The sequence below is a fragment of the Octopus bimaculoides genome, chromosome 30 (genome assembly GCF_046866305.1).
Source record: "Octopus bimaculoides isolate indiv1 chromosome 30, ASM4686630v1, whole genome shotgun sequence".
Lineage (NCBI taxonomy): Eukaryota > Metazoa > Mollusca > Cephalopoda > Octopoda > Octopodidae > Octopus > Octopus bimaculoides.
Window position 1 is genome coordinate 866250 of NC_142957.1, and position 17770 is coordinate 884019.

Genomic DNA, 17770 nt, shown 5'->3' on the forward strand with positions numbered 1-17770 from the left:
GAGAGAGAGAGAGCGGTATAATAATGTAAAAGGTAAAGGAGTGTCAGTTATGTAGTTATAGAGTCTAAGCGATGGGGAAGAGAGAGGGAAAATAGTATGGAATGAAGAATTTGGGAATATAGATTAGGTTGGTTGGACAGGTTAGTGCTTAGTAGTAGAAGAAAATATATATGTGAAGATGTATATCTATAGTATAAATTGCAGTGTTCTTGATTGCTTGCTTGATTGATTGATTGAGTGAGTGTCGGCACATTCACTCGAGAACGGTGCAGTGGAATCGCGTGAAATTCAGCACGGAGCGGCAGCATGGTCCGCTCATGTTCAGGAGATTTTTATTGCCCTCCAACTGCCATGGTTACTGAGATAATCGATTACTACCTTTTAAGATAGAAATATCCCATTCAAATATATATAAAATATATAGTTTTAAGGAAAATAACCAAGTTTCAAGAACTCAACAATGAAAATCCACTATCACATATAGAAAAATTAACAATTAAAAGCACAATAAATGAGTATAATATAAAACAAAGTAAATATCATAAGATAAAGTTAATAAAATGATTACACGTGTTTCATAACTAATTTTCAAATAGAAAGGAAATTTAAATCGATTAAAATTAATTGAAATTATCGAAAATAAATTCTATTCAAAAATATAGCTAATCGTCAGATCGTAAGTAGAACAATAATTAGATATATATATCTCAACCAACAATAAGTACCAAATGAATTAATATGAAATACTTATTTTATAAAGATAGAAAAATTATTAAAAGTATCAAAATATCAAAATAATAACCATTCAATAATCCTCCCTTCATCCACTATAATAACATGTATATTATATACAAAAAAACAGCTTACATAAATTATCATTGTTTTAAATTATCATTGTTTTAAATACAATATGAATGAAGTTTAAGTTTAAAATAATAATGAATATAAAATTAGTACATATTTAACCGGTGTAATAGTTAAAGCGATACTATTTAAAACTAAAAACGTTTATTTAATTATCATTAAAATTCAATTGAATAATAGAAAAATACAAGAATATTTATTTCTACAAACATAAAAAATAAAAATATGAATGAAAAAATTATGAATGAAAAAATTATGAATGAAAAATTAGGAAAGAAAAAAATTATTAAGAATAAAAGATTAAACTTTATATATATATACAAAGTTTTAATTTAAAAAAAAAAACCTTTAACGATATTATAAACAATAAAGACTAATTATTAATCAAATATTATTAATCAAAAATATTCGAAAGTATATCAACACTATTCAAATTGAAGTTCTAATATTATGTTGAAATGAAACTATAACTTCTAAATAATTTAGTGTTAAATAAGTTATCTATTAAAAATAATCTTTAAAGAACCAAATGAATAATATAAAAAACAAGAATACATATTATTTTCAAATAGTAGAAAATCTTTAGCAAAGTAAAACAGTACTTATCCATATTTTTCCGTAATTCAAACTGAAACTAAGACGTTATCTAATGGCTATAGCGTTTAAGCAAGAGGTCGTGCGAAAATACTACGTTAAAATAGAGAATAGAATACGAAAACATGAATGAAAGAATAATACTTAAAAAAATTAACGAAAAATTTAGAATTTATATAACTAACAACATAAAACGAACAAAAAAACTATAGCTATCTTATAAAACATATTAATAAATTTAAATTCTAATATATAAAATATTAAATACATTAATGCTAAAAGCAATCACCCAGCCTCAATTAAAAAATCCTTAACATTTACTATAAAAATCGTTGTGTCATTGTAATATAAAATCTTAAACTTCCTAAAATATTAATCTACCAATAAAAATAAAATATAACTACTAGAATAATTAAAGAGGAAATATAAATAAATACCCCAACACACGCCCTTATACATACACATATACATACATACATACATACATACATATATATATGTATATATATATATATATATATATATATATATATATATATATATATATATATATATATATATATATACACTTACATACATATACAAATATACATACTTATATATAAAACATATAAACATATATACATACGAATATACAAAATAATATACGTATATACACACAACATACACACATATATACACATAAACACTAATATAAGCATATACATAAATAAATACATACATATACATATATACATAAACACACACATATATATACACATACATAATAACACATATAGACCAAAACATACACACTTCCATATATATATATATACATAAATATATATCTACACATACACACATGTACCTACCTAAACATACATATATATACACAAATACACTCATACACACATAAATAAATAAAGAATAGCATATATAAATACACACTCACACTCACCCTCCCATACTCTCAAATATACATATTATATAGATACACATATACATACATATATATACATATATATAAAAATATAAAATATATACACACATATGTATACTCTAGTTTATACACACAAAAATATACATATGTATACTCAAATGCACATACATATATATACACAATATACACACACACACATACAAACTCATATACATACATAAATATATATATATATAAAAGTATACGTAAATATACACTAATACTCACTTCGAAAAACATATAAACACATAAAATATACACACATATATACACAAAAAAACATGTATATGCATATACATATATATATATATATATATATATATATATATATATATATATATATATATATACATAAATATATATACATACACTTATATATATATACTTACTAATTTATATAGACAAATTACACACACACACATATATACTTATACCCATATATATACATATATATACACATTTACATAAGTACATACATAAATATATATATATACATACATATACACAAAAATACTCATAAATATATATATAAAAATTCACACAAATAAATATAAATAAGGAATATTATAAAACAAAACTAAACTCACACACTCACTCACACACACAATATATATAAATATACATCTATACTCACAAATACATATATTAATACATACATGTAAATACAAATATACACTCAACATACACAAACATATATAAACACAAACACATATATATATTTAAACCTATATAAATACATACGTAAACATATATACATACACCTAAAAATATACATACATACTAACGCATATAGACTAAAACACGCACACTCATATATATACATATACTCATGCATATACACATACCCATAAAAAAATCATTAGCTAAAGTTTTTATATAAATAAAGTAGTTTATATCTACATTTTATTTTTCGTTCATTAAAAGAATTAAGTAAATTATAATCCTTATGAAATAATAACTCCTTAAATTCATTATTACATAAATTACAAAAGTTATTACCTATATGATAGGATTTAGCTTTACAAACTATCTCCCATTTAAAAATATAGTTAATATTTTTAGATTTAAGTTCCCAAATATATTTACTGAGGCCAGTAGAATTAATCAAATTTCTAATCTTAAATGAGTGCATATGTTGAGCTACTCTTAATTTAATTTTATTAGAAATCGATCCTATATAAATCTTATTTAAATGATAACCATTATGTTTATTATCATTCAATAATTTCACTATACATTTATTCACTACATCTTTCAAATTACATTTATTATTAAAATTACATTTAGTTTTATCTAGACATGTACAATTAATTATATCCTGGTCAACATTATTATTATTAAAATTAATATTAGAATAATTATTAAATTTAAATTTATAATACTTATTTAACTTAAATCTATTAAAAGAAGAGATAATGTTAGTAACATTATTAGTAGTAGAATAACCTACACCAAAATTATTTTTAGAAAAAATATAATGATATTTTTTATTATCTCTAAGGAATAAATCAATAACTTTTAAAATTCATTAATAACGTTAGTTTTAACTTGAATGCCCTATGGAATAATTAGCCAGAGTTTGTTCTTATTATAGATGTTATTGAATTTATTATTAATATTATTAAATTTATTATTATCATTAAAAAAATTAAAATAATATTTAAAATTGTTTCCATTAAAATTAAGTTTATGTTTAGGTAATTTATTATCATAATACCAATTATTCTTATTATTCTTATTATTACCTAAGAAGACATTATCATGAGTATAAAAGTTATGTTTATTAAAAAGGTCATTATTATAATAATTATTATTACTAAAATTATGAAAGTATCTTGGATTATTAAAAAATTTTATATTATTTGTATAACCCGCTTCTTGAAGGGCTTTATTATAATAAGGTGCATGTTTTTAAAAAATCTCTATATTAGAAGATAGTAAAGATATTCTCTTACCTATAGTAAATGTTAAGGATTTTTTAATTGAGGGTGGGTGATTGCTTTTAGCATTAATGTATTTAATATTTCATATATTAGAATTTAAATTTATTAATATGTTTTATAAGATAGCTATAGTTTTTTTGTTCGTTTTATGTTCTTAGTTATATAAATTCTAAATTTTCGTTAATTTTTTTAAGTATTATTCTTTCATTCATGTTTTCGTATTCTATTCTCTATTTTAACGTAGTATTTTCGCACGACCTCTTGCTTAAACGCTATAGCCATTAGATAACGTCTTAGTTTCAGTTTGAATTACGGAAAAATATGGATAAGTACTGTTTTTACTTTGCTAAAGATTTTCTACTATTTGAAAATAATATGTATTCTTGTTTTTTATATTATTCATTTGGTTCTTTAAAGATTATTTTTAATAGATAACTTATTTAACACTAAATTACTTAGAAGTTATAGTTTCATTTCAACATAATATTAGCACTTCAATTTGAATAGTGTTGATATACTTTCGATTATTTTGATTAATAGTATATGATTAATAATTAGTCTTTATTGTTTATAATATCGTGAAAGGTTTTTTTTTTAATTAAAACTTTGTATATATATATAAAGTTTAATCTTTTATTCTTAATAATCTTTTTCTTTCCTAATTTTTTCATTCATAATTTTTTCATTCATATTTTTATTTTTATGTTTGCAGAAATAGATATTCTTGTATTTTTCTATTATTCAATTGATTTTTAATGATAATTCAATAAACGTTTTTAGTTTTAAATGGTATAGCTTTAACTATTACACCGGTTAAATATGTACTAATTTTATCTTCATTATTATTTTAAACTTAAACTTCATTCATATTGTATTTAAAACAATGATAATTTAAAACACTGATAATTTATGTAAGCTGTTTTTTGTATATAATATACATGTTATTATAATGGATGAAGGGAAGATTATTGAATGGTTATTATTTTGATATTTTGATACTTTTAATAATTTTTCTATCTTTATAAAATAAGTATTTCATATTAATTCATTTGGTACTTATTGTTGGTTGAGATATATATATCTAATTATTGTTCTACTTACGATCTGACGATTAGCTATATTTTTGAATAGAATTTATTTCGATAATTTCAATTGATTTTAATCGATTTAAATTTCCTTTCTATTTGAAAATTAGTTATGAAACACGTGTAATCATTTTATTATCTTTATCTTATGATAATTACTTTGTTTTATATTATACTCATTTATTGTGCTTTTAATTGTTAATTTTTCTATATGTGATAGTGGATTTTCGTCGATTAGTTCTTGAAACTTGGTTATATTCCCTAAAACTATATATATTTTATATATATATATATATACATATATATATATATATATATATATATATATATATATATATATATATATATATATATATATATATATATATATATATATATTGCTGGTTATAATTAATTCTATACCAACAATTTAAAGACATGTTAAAGAGTATTTATTTTAATATCATGAACTGTCTGTGTAAAGAATAAAAAAAGGAAAAGAGTGGAAAGTTTTGTAAATAGGGGCAGGGTAAGGTTGAATATTTAAGAGAATTTGCAGCGTGTAAGATGTTTGTAAGCTATTCCAGAACAAGAAAAGCCGTTACTTTCACTGCTAAATTTAAAATTCGTTTGTGTCTAAATATTTTCGTTTTTTGAAACCATGGCAAAACCCTGACAAAAACTCGTACTGCATCTCTTTTGTCAGCGAACAAGTCTCGGTTTCAAAGCGACAAAAATATCGAGATTGAATTGAGATTTAAATGTTTCAGTGAACCAACCGCTTCTCTTTGTGTGTGTGTGTGTGTGTGTGTGCGTGTATGTGTGTGTGTGTGTGTGTGTGTGTGTGTGTGTGTGTGTGTGTGTGTGTGTTTGTGTGTGTTCTTGAATGGCTTACAAACATCTACCCGTCAAATTGTTTTACACCAATTACACTATTTTTGTCATTTTTTTTCGGCTCGGATCAAACACTATTGTTTAAAGGCCATGAACTGACGATGTGAATATTCCGAGTCCTCTACCCCACCCCTTTCGCGAGCGCACATTTTTTAAATCATATTCGTTTAGAGCAAGTTGTTTTACACCTATTACACTATTATTTCTTTATTTTTGGCTCGGGTCAAACACTATATCTCTGGTGAGGCGACTCGGAACATTCATGTTGTGAATGTTCCGAGTCCTCTCCCCCACCCCTGTTCGCGTGCGCGCATGGTTTTTTTTCATATTCGTTTAAGGAAAATTGTTTTACACTTCTTACACTATTTTTGTTTTGTTTTTGTTCTCGGGTCAAACGCTTTGGTTTAACCGAAGAAACACAACTTAATCGTTCTAAATATTTTCTTCCATGACATATACACAAGAAAGTGGAAGCCAGCCAAGTAAACGAAACGTGGAGGCTAGCAGGTGGTAATGGGAGAAGCTAGAAAGAACAGCTAAATCTCCTAAATATTTTCTTTATTACATATACCAAAAACTGAAGTTAACAGGTCATCATGCGATGTACTAGAAACAATATCTAATCCTCCTGATTATTTATTTAATTATTTGTTGCAAAAACACGTTGATAGTCGTAGGTGATTAGGCGTTGTGCTAGAAAATACTGCTAAATCTAAATATATTCTTTAAATAAATGTAGAAAAATGTGGAAGGTGGGAGGTGGTTGTGCTATGTGCAAGAAACAACAGCTACATCTTCTGAATATGTTTATAACTGCATGTCGACAATATCGAGAAAGGTAGCATGTAAGCATGTGATGTACAAAAAACAACAGCTAAATCTCCCCTACATTGCATTTTCAACAGAAAAATAGTGCAAAAAGGAAATTGTAAATATTTTCAGACGTATAAGTGATTTAAGTGACATTTAGCTGTTATTTTAGCATATTCATTGATTCTTTGCCACTCAATCATTATTTCCATAACCATATTAATGCACATTTTGTAGAACACAAATTGGCAAAAATTTTAGGAAATTTCCACAAAATTAAAAAGCTATAAAAATGTTATATGGAAACCAGAATTGCGCCTCAAATTAAAATTGTTTATTTTGAGCTGAAATTTTAAAATTAAATAATACTTTTCAAATTTCGTGGATTTACGTAAATTTTCACGTTGAAACTCATGGTTTCATTTAATAATTTCAAACTTTGATGATGTGTAGCCAATCAGGAAACAGGATTTAGAAGCTGTCATTTTGTGCCTGACATCTATTGTAAGACGACAAAATAGTAATATCAACATTGCGACGATATCACGTGTTTTAAGCATTTACTATGCGGAAAATAGCCAAAACATTTGTTAACAACATATATCTTGTAGTTTTATACATTCAATATTCATTTAATGCGAGTCATTAAGGAATAAAGCATTATTATAGATTTAAGAGCTGAGAAAGTTGTTTACGAGCGGGAAAACAGATTCTAAACGACTGTTTTCTAACTAAATTTGTGGTTTTCGATTGGCTAAAATTGCCCACAATGTGCAATTTTTAAAACAAGCGGTTACTTACTATTCATGAGCCTTTCCATTGGCTAAATTTTCCCACAATTTGCATACGTTGAACAATTGGTTCCTTACTAAATCTGTGGCGTTCGATTGGCTGAAATTTGCAAAAATTTGTAAATTTTAGAACCTACTAACCGTTTAGTTTTCCATTTATGGCGAAAATTAATTTAATTTCAATAATTAACAAAAAAACATGGATGAATTTATCTTTGTATATATGTATGCATATAGTTTTGGTATGTATTTTACTGTGTATGTATGTATATATAGCTCTATGTATGTATATATATGAATGTATATGTGGATGTATGTATATCTGTATGTACCAAAGTATGTATTTTGTATGCGTGTATGTATATTTGTACGAATGTAGAATTGTATGTACATATTATGGATGCATATAATTTGTATCTATATATTTTTGCATGTATACGCGTATATATGTGTGTATATGTACTTTTGTGAAAGCGCATAGCTTAGTGGTTAGAGCGTCGAATCCCGGACCCGGCTACGTGTTGTGTTCTTGAGCAAGACACTTTATTTCACGTTGCTCCAGTTCACTCAGCTGTAGAAATAAGTAGCGACGTCACAGATGCCAAGCTGTATCGGGCCCTTTGCCTTTCCCTTGGATAACACAGGTGGCATGAGAGGGGAAGTTGGTATGCATGGGCGACTGCTGGTCTCCCATAAACTACCTTGCCCAGACTTGTGCCTCGGAGGGTAAGTTTCTAGGTGCAATCCCATGGTCAGTCATGACTGAAGGGAGTCTCAGCATATGTAGTTTTGTATGTGTGTTTCAGCGTATATATGTATATTTGTAACGATGAAAATGATTGCGTGTGTGTGTGCGTTTGTGTGTATGTTAATGTATGTGCATGTCGTACTATAGAACCTGATATACGTACCAACCTGCTCTGGGTGTCAAGTGCAATACATAGGCCAAACAAAAAACAGCCTACGTCAACGGATGGCTCTGCACAACAGAAAAATAGCATTCAGCTAACACATCGATATTTGCGCCAATAATAAAAATCCTAGTTTCAGAATCTTTCCCCTCTATCAATTCAGAGACGATACAACCTACAGCCAAATAATAAGTAAAGAGTCTCTCTTCATCACAAAATACAGACCCCTTCTGAACGCATCTACAATGAATGACATATCGACCACGACCTTAGAACAAAACACACACACACAAATGTTAAAACTGATAAATTCCAAATAGATAGCCAAGGAATTATTAAAAAAAAATAAATAAAAAACAACCCCAATCACTACTCACTCGACTAGTTACTATCACTCTATCCTGCATTTTATTATTACTATTCCTCTTCTTCTCCCCATCCCTCATCTTCTCTGTCATCTTCTTCTTCCTTTCCACCACCTCCACCTTTACTTTATTACTACTACTGCTGTTTAGAATAACACCTACGCAAACATTATAAACAATACAGATCACTACAACCATCAACAGGTCAATGTCAGGACACCCAACCAATTAAGACTCTGCTACTATCATAGCACTCCTTCTTCGAACCCACAAGAGTTAACAAGTGAAACAGAGACAGGCAGAAACAAGAAAAATGCCCCTGTTATTTGAATACTATACAAATATGTCTTTAAAAAGACTTTTCTTTTAAATTTACCAAAATTTAATTTTTCAATAATTTTTCAAAAATTTATTATTCATATTTACTGTTGAAAAGATTTCAAGGATCGAAACCGGTTCTGTAATGTTCTTTATAAAAATATTTTAGCATTTTCTACTTTGTCTTTTTTCCATATATATATACATATATACGACGGGCTTCTTTCAGTTTCCGTCTACCAAATCCACTCAAAGGCTTTGGTCGGCCCGGAGCAGTCAGCTGTTGATCGAAACGAGATTTTATACCAAAATTGGATCTTACGAAATCAGACGGATATTTCCACGGAAATATGGAACGTTCCAGGTGGTCATACTATATACTAGAAACAACCGCTAAACCACCTACATATTTCCTTTAATTATATATAGGCACAAACGTGGAAGGTGGTATTTGGCAATTTGATCTGCTATAAACAACAGCTGAATCCCAAATGTTTTTTTTTTTTAATTGAACTCGGAATCTTGTGGTTAGTAACCCGCGCTCTAAACCACTACGCCATATGCCCACGGGCATATGGCGTAGTGGTTAAGAGCGCGGGCTACTAACCCCAAGATTCCAAGTTCGGTTCCAGGTAGTGAACTGAATAATAATAATGATAATAATGATAATAATAATAATAATAATAATAATGATAATAACAACAACATCGGGAAAATACCTTAGGAATGAGAACCCAGGTTCAAAATTTCTCCAGGATACCTGATGAAGGCTGGAGAGTATATCAGCCAGAACGTTGTGTTATCAACAAACAAAATGAGGACAAATATCTGTCAAATGGAAATCATGTAATTTTTTTTAAAATTCCATGTAAACGAAAATGCAAAAGATAGCAAGTGGTCATGAGATGTGGCAGAAACAACAGCTAAATCTCCAAAATATTTATTTTACTTACATATACCCAAATCTGGAAGGTAGCAGGTTCTAATGCGATGTGCCATATACAGCAGCTAATTCTTTTCCTCTGTTATTTGTAGTCAAAAAATTAGAAGGTAGCACGTGCTTACGCGATGTGCTGAAAACAACGGCTAAATCTCCTAAATAATTACATTTTATGTAGTCAAAATCTTCGAAAGTAGCAGGTTGACATACGATGTGCTAGAAACAACAATAAAATCTCTAAAATATTTCGTTTAATTACATGTACAAAGCAACGTGCAATGTAACAGGCGGTCATACGAAGTGCGAGAAACAATAGCCGAGTCTAAATATTTCATTTAATTACATGAAGACAAAAACGTGGAAGGTTGCAGGTGGTCATTAGATGTGCTAGAAACAACAATTAAATCTAATAATTTCCTTTAAATACGAGAAGACAAAACGTGAAAGATAGCAGGTGGTTATGTGATGTGCTAGAAACAAGAGCTAAATCTCCTAAATTTTCTCATTACATATAGGCATAAACGTGGAATGTAGTGGTTGGTTAATTCGATGTGCTAGAAACCAAAGCTAACTCCCTAAATAATTTCTTCAGTTACATGTAGACAAACGTAAAATGTAGCAGTTGTCGATATGTTGTGCTAGAAACAACAGCTCAATCTCTTAACTATAATCTTTAATTACACTCAGAAGTTAGAAGGTGGTCATGCGATCTGCTAGAAGCAACAGTTAAATCACCTTCATATTTTCTTTCATTGGATGTAGAGAAAATGTGGAAGGTGGTAGCTGGTTACGCGATGTGCTAGACACAGGAGCTAAATCTCCTAACTATTTTCTTTCATTACATCTAGACAAAAAAGGTGGACATGCCATGTGCCAGAAACAACAGTTAAATCTAAACATTTTCTTTAACTACATACACCCAAAATTCGAGTGTAGCAGGTTGTCATGCGATGTGCTAGAAACAGCAGCTAAACAACCTAAATATTTTTTTTCATTATTTGCAGTCAAAACCGTAGAAGGCAGCATGACGTTATGCGATCTGCTAGAATATACAGCTAAATCTCAGAAATATTTTCTTTAATTGCTTATAGATAAGAATGTGGAAGGTAGCAGCTGGGTCATGCGATGTGCTAGACACAACAGCTACATCGCATAAATATATTCTTTAATTACTTGTAGACAAAAACGTGGAATGTAGCAGGTGGGCATGTGATGAGCTAGAAACAACAGCCAAGTATCCTAAATATTCTCTTTCATTACATATGGAGAAAACGTGAAAGTAGCACGTGCTCATTCAATGTGCTAGAAAAAACAGCTGAATCTCCAAAATGATTATTGTTAATACAATGAAACAAAAACGTGGAAGGTACTAGGTGGTCATGCAATGTGCTAGAAACAAGAGCTAAATCATTAAAATATTTGATTTAAAGCTTGGAAGGAAGCAGGTTGTCATCTGATGTGCTAGAAACAACAGCTTAATATCCTAGATATTTTCTTTAATTATTTGTAGACAAAACTTTGAAGGTAGAAGCTGCTCAAGCGATGTGCTAGAAAGAAATCTCTTTTAAATCGTCATTTCACCTGAAGACACATTCAATTTCTTTTATCTTCTGACTGATAGGTGCTTTCCTATCCTTTCTAAATGCATTGTGCAAAAAATAAATGAGAAATATTTTCATTCTTGAAAGTGATCTAAGTGACATTTAGCTGCTATTTCTAGCACATCCCTTGATACTTTGTCACTCTGTAATGTATTGATGATATACAATAATTTCTTCTTTACATAACCATAAGAAACCACATTATGTAGAACACAAATTCGCAAAAGTTTTCTGGAAATCGCCCAAAATAAAACTATGATACGTTATATGAAATGCTTAGAACAGAAATCTGCCTCAATATATAATTGTTTATCATGAGCTGAAATTTTAGAATTAAGTGAAAATTCGCTAATTTCGTGAATTTATGTAAATGTTCAAGTTGAATCGCTAGGATTTAGTCACTAGTTCCAGAAATTTTTCGAAAAAGTTACGGTAGTAAGTTTGATGTGTTTAACCAATCAGGAAACAAGATTTGGAAGCTGTTAATTTGTGCGTGACTTTAATCGTAAGAAGACAAAACAATAATTTCTACATTGTGACCATAGCACAATGGAACAAAAATTGAGTAAACAGCACATTTTATTGTTTTAAGAGCAGAAAATTTTGGGTACAAGCAGGAAAACAGATGAAAACAAATTTAGAAATAATACATTTCTAAATCTCTCAGAGAGATTTATGCAGTAGTAATACGATGAAATAGTTGTATGTTGTCAACTTAATGTGACAGTCCTCTGAAGGGAATAATACTACTGTTGGTTAGACCTAGGAAGCTGCACCGCTTCCTGTCGGCCTTGACACCATTTCCTGTGTCCTTATGTTTACAAGCGGGAGACAAGCACCTCCACCCAGCTAAGCCTGCATCCAGAGACATTTTTCTGAGTCTTTGCTCGTCATCAGTCTGGAGTAGCATGACCTGCTAGTCGAAGACGCCTGTCAAGCTCTTGTAAACAAATAATAATTCTAGTGAAATACATTATGGTTTCTTACTTGTGTCTGATTTTCTGATGTCAGATTGACTGAAATTACCCAAACTTTGCAAATACAAAAAGCTATTAACTGTCTAATTATTTATTTATGACGAAAATAAATTTCATTTCAGTAATAATCATACAAATATCTATGTATGAATGTATATATTGTATATATGTATGTGTGTAGATTTGTATGTATTTTTTATGTGTATATATGTATTTGCACTTCTGTGTATGTATGAATGTATGTGTGTACGTATTATGTATGCATGGGTGCATGTATCTATATTTCTATGTATATATGTATATATCTTTTTCTGTAACTATATATAATTTTTTATGTATGTGCGTGTACTTTTATGTAGTATGTGTATATGTATGTACGCATGTCTGTACGCATGTATGTATGCATGTATATTCATATCAATATATGTATGTAATTATGTGTGTATGTGTACGTATGTATGTATATTTGTATGCTTGCATGGAAATATGTAGGTATGAATGTATGTATATTTATATGTATATCTGTAAGTATGTGTGTGTTTTTGTATGAATGGAAAAGGATGAATGCGAGCGCGCGTGCACGGGTGTGTGCGAGCGCGTGCTCCAAATTTCACCTCGCTCACCGACTTTAACCGGACATGAAAACAAAAATAAATAAAGATTCTTTACGGAAATTGCCGAAAAGTCAGCTGATCAGATTTCATATAAACTAGACATGATACCACAATTGGCTTTTATAGAATCCGTCGGGTATTTCCAGACAAAAGTGGAAGATAGGAGGTGGTTATGCTATATACTAGAAACAACAGCTAAACACCTTAAATATTTTCGTTAATTACATATACAGAAAAAAGTCGTAGTTACGACGGGGTTATGCGATGTGCTAGAAACAACAGATAATTCTCCTAAATGATTTCTTTAAATACATGTAAACAAAAACGTTGTAGGTAGCAGCTGGTCGTAAGACGTGCTTGAAACAACAGCTAAATCTCCTAAATAATTACATTTTATGTAGTCAAAATCTTCGAAAGTAGCAGGTTGACATACGATGTGCTAGAAACAACAATAAAATCTCTAAAATATTTCGTTTAATTACATGTACAAAGCAACGTGCAATGTAACAGGCGGTCATACGAAGTGCGAGAAACAATAGCCGAGTCTAAATATTTCATTTAATTACATGAAGACAAAAACGTGGAAGGTTGCAGGTGGTCATTAGATGTGCTAGAAACAACAATTAAATCTAATAATTTCCTTTAAATACGAGAAGACAAAACGTGAAAGATAGCAGGTGGTCATGTGATGTGCTAGAAACAAGAGCTAAATCTCCTAAATTTTCTCATTACATATAGGCATAAACGTGGAATGTAGTGGTTGGTTAATTCGATGTGCTAGAAACCAAAGCTAACTCCCTAAATAATTTCTTCAGTTACATGTAGACAAACGTAAAATGTAGCAGTTGTCGATATGTTGTGCTAGAAACAACAGCTCAATCTCTTAACTATAATCTTTAATTACACTCAGAAGTTAGAAGGTGGTCATGCGATCTGCTAGAAGCAACAGTTAAATCACCTTCATATTTTCTTTCATTGGATGTAGAGAAAATGTGGAAGGTGGTAGCTGGTTACGCGATGTGCTAGACACAGGAGCTAAATCTCCTAACTATTTTCTTTCATTACATCTAGACAAAAAAGGTGGACATGCCATGTGCCAGAAACAACAGTTAAATCTAAACATTTTCTTTAACTACATACACCCAAAATTCGAGTGTAGCAGGTTGTCATGCGATGTGCTAGAAACAGCAGCTAAACAACCTAAATATTTTTTTTCATTATTTGCAGTCAAAACCGTAGAAGGCAGCATGACGTTATGCGATCTGCTAGAATATACAGCTAAATCTCAGAAATATTTTCTTTAATTGCTTATAGATAAGAATGTGGAAGGTAGCAGCTGGGTCATGCGATGTGCTAGACACAACAGCTACATCGCATAAATATATTCTTTAATTACTTGTAGACAAAAACGTGGAATGTAGCAGGTGGGCATGTGATGAGCTAGAAACAACAGCCAAGTATCCTAAATATTCTCTTTCATTACATATGGAGAAAACGTGAAAGTAGCACGTGCTCATTCAATGTGCTAGAAAAAACAGCTGAATCTCCAAAATGATTATTGTTAATACAATGAAACAAAAACGTGGAAGGTACTAGGTGGTCATGCAATGTGCTAGAAACAAGAGCTAAATCATTAAAATATTTGATTTAAAGCTTGGAAGGAAGCAGGTTGTCATCTGATGTGCTAGAAACAACAGCTTAATATCCTAGATATTTTCTTTAATTATTTGTAGACAAAACTTTGAAGGTAGAAGCTGCTCAAGCGATGTGCTAGAAAGAAATCTCTTTTAAATCGTCATTTCACCTGAAGACACATTCAATTTCTTTTATCTTCTGACTGATAGGTGCTTTCCTATCCTTTCTAAATGCATTGTGCAAAAAATAAATGAGAAATATTTTCATTCTTGAAAGTGATCTAAGTGACATTTAGCTGCTATTTCTAGCACATCCCTTGATACTTTGTCACTCTGTAATGTATTGATGATATACAATAATTTCTTCTTTACATAACCATAAGAAACCACATTATGTAGAACACAAATTCGCAAAAGTTTTCTGGAAATCGCCCAAAATAAAACTATGATACGTTATATGAAATGCTTAGAACAGAAATCTGCCTCAATATATAATTGTTTATCATGAGCTGAAATTTTAGAATTAAGTGAAAATTCGCTAATTTCGTGAATTTATGTAAATGTTCAAGTTGAATCGCTAGGATTTAGTCACTAGTTCCAGAAATTTTTCGAAAAAGTTACGGTAGTAAGTTTGATGTGTTTAACCAATCAGGAAACAAGATTTGGAAGCTGTTAATTTGTGCGTGACTTTAATCGTAAGAAGACAAAACAATAATTTCTACATTGTGACCATAGCACAATGGAACAAAAATTGAGTAAACAGCACATTTTATTGTTTTAAGAGCAGAAAATTTTGGGTACAAGCAGGAAAACAGATGAAAACAAATTTAGAAATAATACATTTCTAAATCTCTCAGAGAGATTTATGCAGTAGTAATACGATGAAATAGTTGTATGTTGTCAACTTAATGTGACAGTCCTCTGAAGGGAATAATACTACTGTTGGTTAGACCTAGGAAGCTGCACCGCTTCCTGTCGGCCTTGACACCATTTCCTGTGTCCTTATGTTTACAAGCGGGAGACAAGCACCTCCACCCAGCTAAGCCTGCATCCAGAGACATTTTTCTGAGTCTTTGCTCGTCATCAGTCTGGAGTAGCATGACCTGCTAGTCGAAGACGCCTGTCAAGCTCTTGTAAACAAATAATAATTCTAGTGAAATACATTATGGTTTCTTACTTGTGTCTGATTTTCTGATGTCAGATTGACTGAAATTACCCAAACTTTGCAAATACAAAAAGCTATTAACTGTCTAATTATTTATTTATGACGAAAATAAATTTCATTTCAGTAATAATCATACAAATATCTATGTATGAATGTATATATTGTATATATGTATGTGTGTAGATTTGTATGTATTTTTTATGTGTATATATGTATTTGCACTTCTGTGTATGTATGAATGTATGTGTGTACGTATTATGTATGCATGGGTGCATGTATCTATATTTCTATGTATATATGTATATATCTTTTTCTGTAACTATATATAATTTTTTATGTATGTGCGTGTACTTTTATGTAGTATGTGTATATGTATGTACGCATGTCTGTACGCATGTATGTATGCATGTATATTCATATCAATATATGTATGTAATTATGTGTGTATGTGTACGTATGTATGTATATTTGTATGCTTGCATGGAAATATGTAGGTATGAATGTATGTATATTTATATGTATATCTGTAAGTATGTGTGTGTTTTTGTATGAATGGAAAAGGATGAATGCGAGCGCGCGTGCACGGGTGTGTGCGAGCGCGTGCTCCAAATTTCACCTCGCTCACCGACTTTAACCGGACATGAAAACAAAAATAAATAAAGATTCTTTACGGAAATTGCCGAAAAGTCAGCTGATCAGATTTCATATAAACTAGACATGATACCACAATTGGCTTTTATAGAATCCGTCGGGTATTTCCAGACAAAAGTGGAAGATAGGAGGTGGTTATGCTATATACTAGAAACAACAGCTAAACACCTTAAATATTTTCGTTAATTACATATACAGAAAAAAGTCGTAGTTACGACGGGGTCATGCGATGTGCTAGAAACAACAGATAATTCTCCTAAATGATTTCTTTAAATACATGTAAACAAAAACGTTGTAGGTAGCAGCTGGTCGTAAGACGTGCTTGAAACAACAGCTAAATCTCCTAAATTTTATTTTAGTTACATGTAGACAAAAATGTAGACAAAAATATTTTCTTTAATTATATTCATTAATCTTTTGTTCTTGTACTTGCTTGTCATTTGACTCCGGCCATGCTGGACCATAGAATCTTAGGACTTACTCATTAGAAGCCTACTACCAATTCTATCGGTCATTTTGCCGAGCCGCTATATTACGGAGATGTTAGTACACCACCTTTGGTTTCAAACAATGAGGAGGAGGCAAACACACACACACACACACACACACACTCACACACACACACACACACACACACACATATTCGAAAGCCTTCTTTCACTTTCGGTCTACCAAA

The 17770-nt window shown here is 30.0% G+C and overlaps 1 protein-coding gene across 6 annotated transcripts in view; it reads right to left on the reverse strand.

Annotated features, from left to right (window-relative positions):
- The window catches only part of LOC106873011 (uncharacterized), a 115548-nt gene that overhangs the window by 11820 nt on the left and 85958 nt on the right, over positions 1-17770 (reverse strand). For 2 of the 6 annotated variants that reach the window (XR_016239154.1, XR_016239152.1), the window contains 2 exons: positions 7929-8018; positions 6859-7626 (listed from right to left, as the gene is read on the reverse strand). The gene's annotated coding sequence lies outside the window, so the exon portion shown is untranslated. Of the gene's footprint in view, positions 1-6858; positions 8019-17770 lie in introns of those variants that run through there. The other 4 variants (XR_016239151.1, XR_016239153.1, XR_016239150.1 and 1 more) reach the window with 2 other exon arrangements.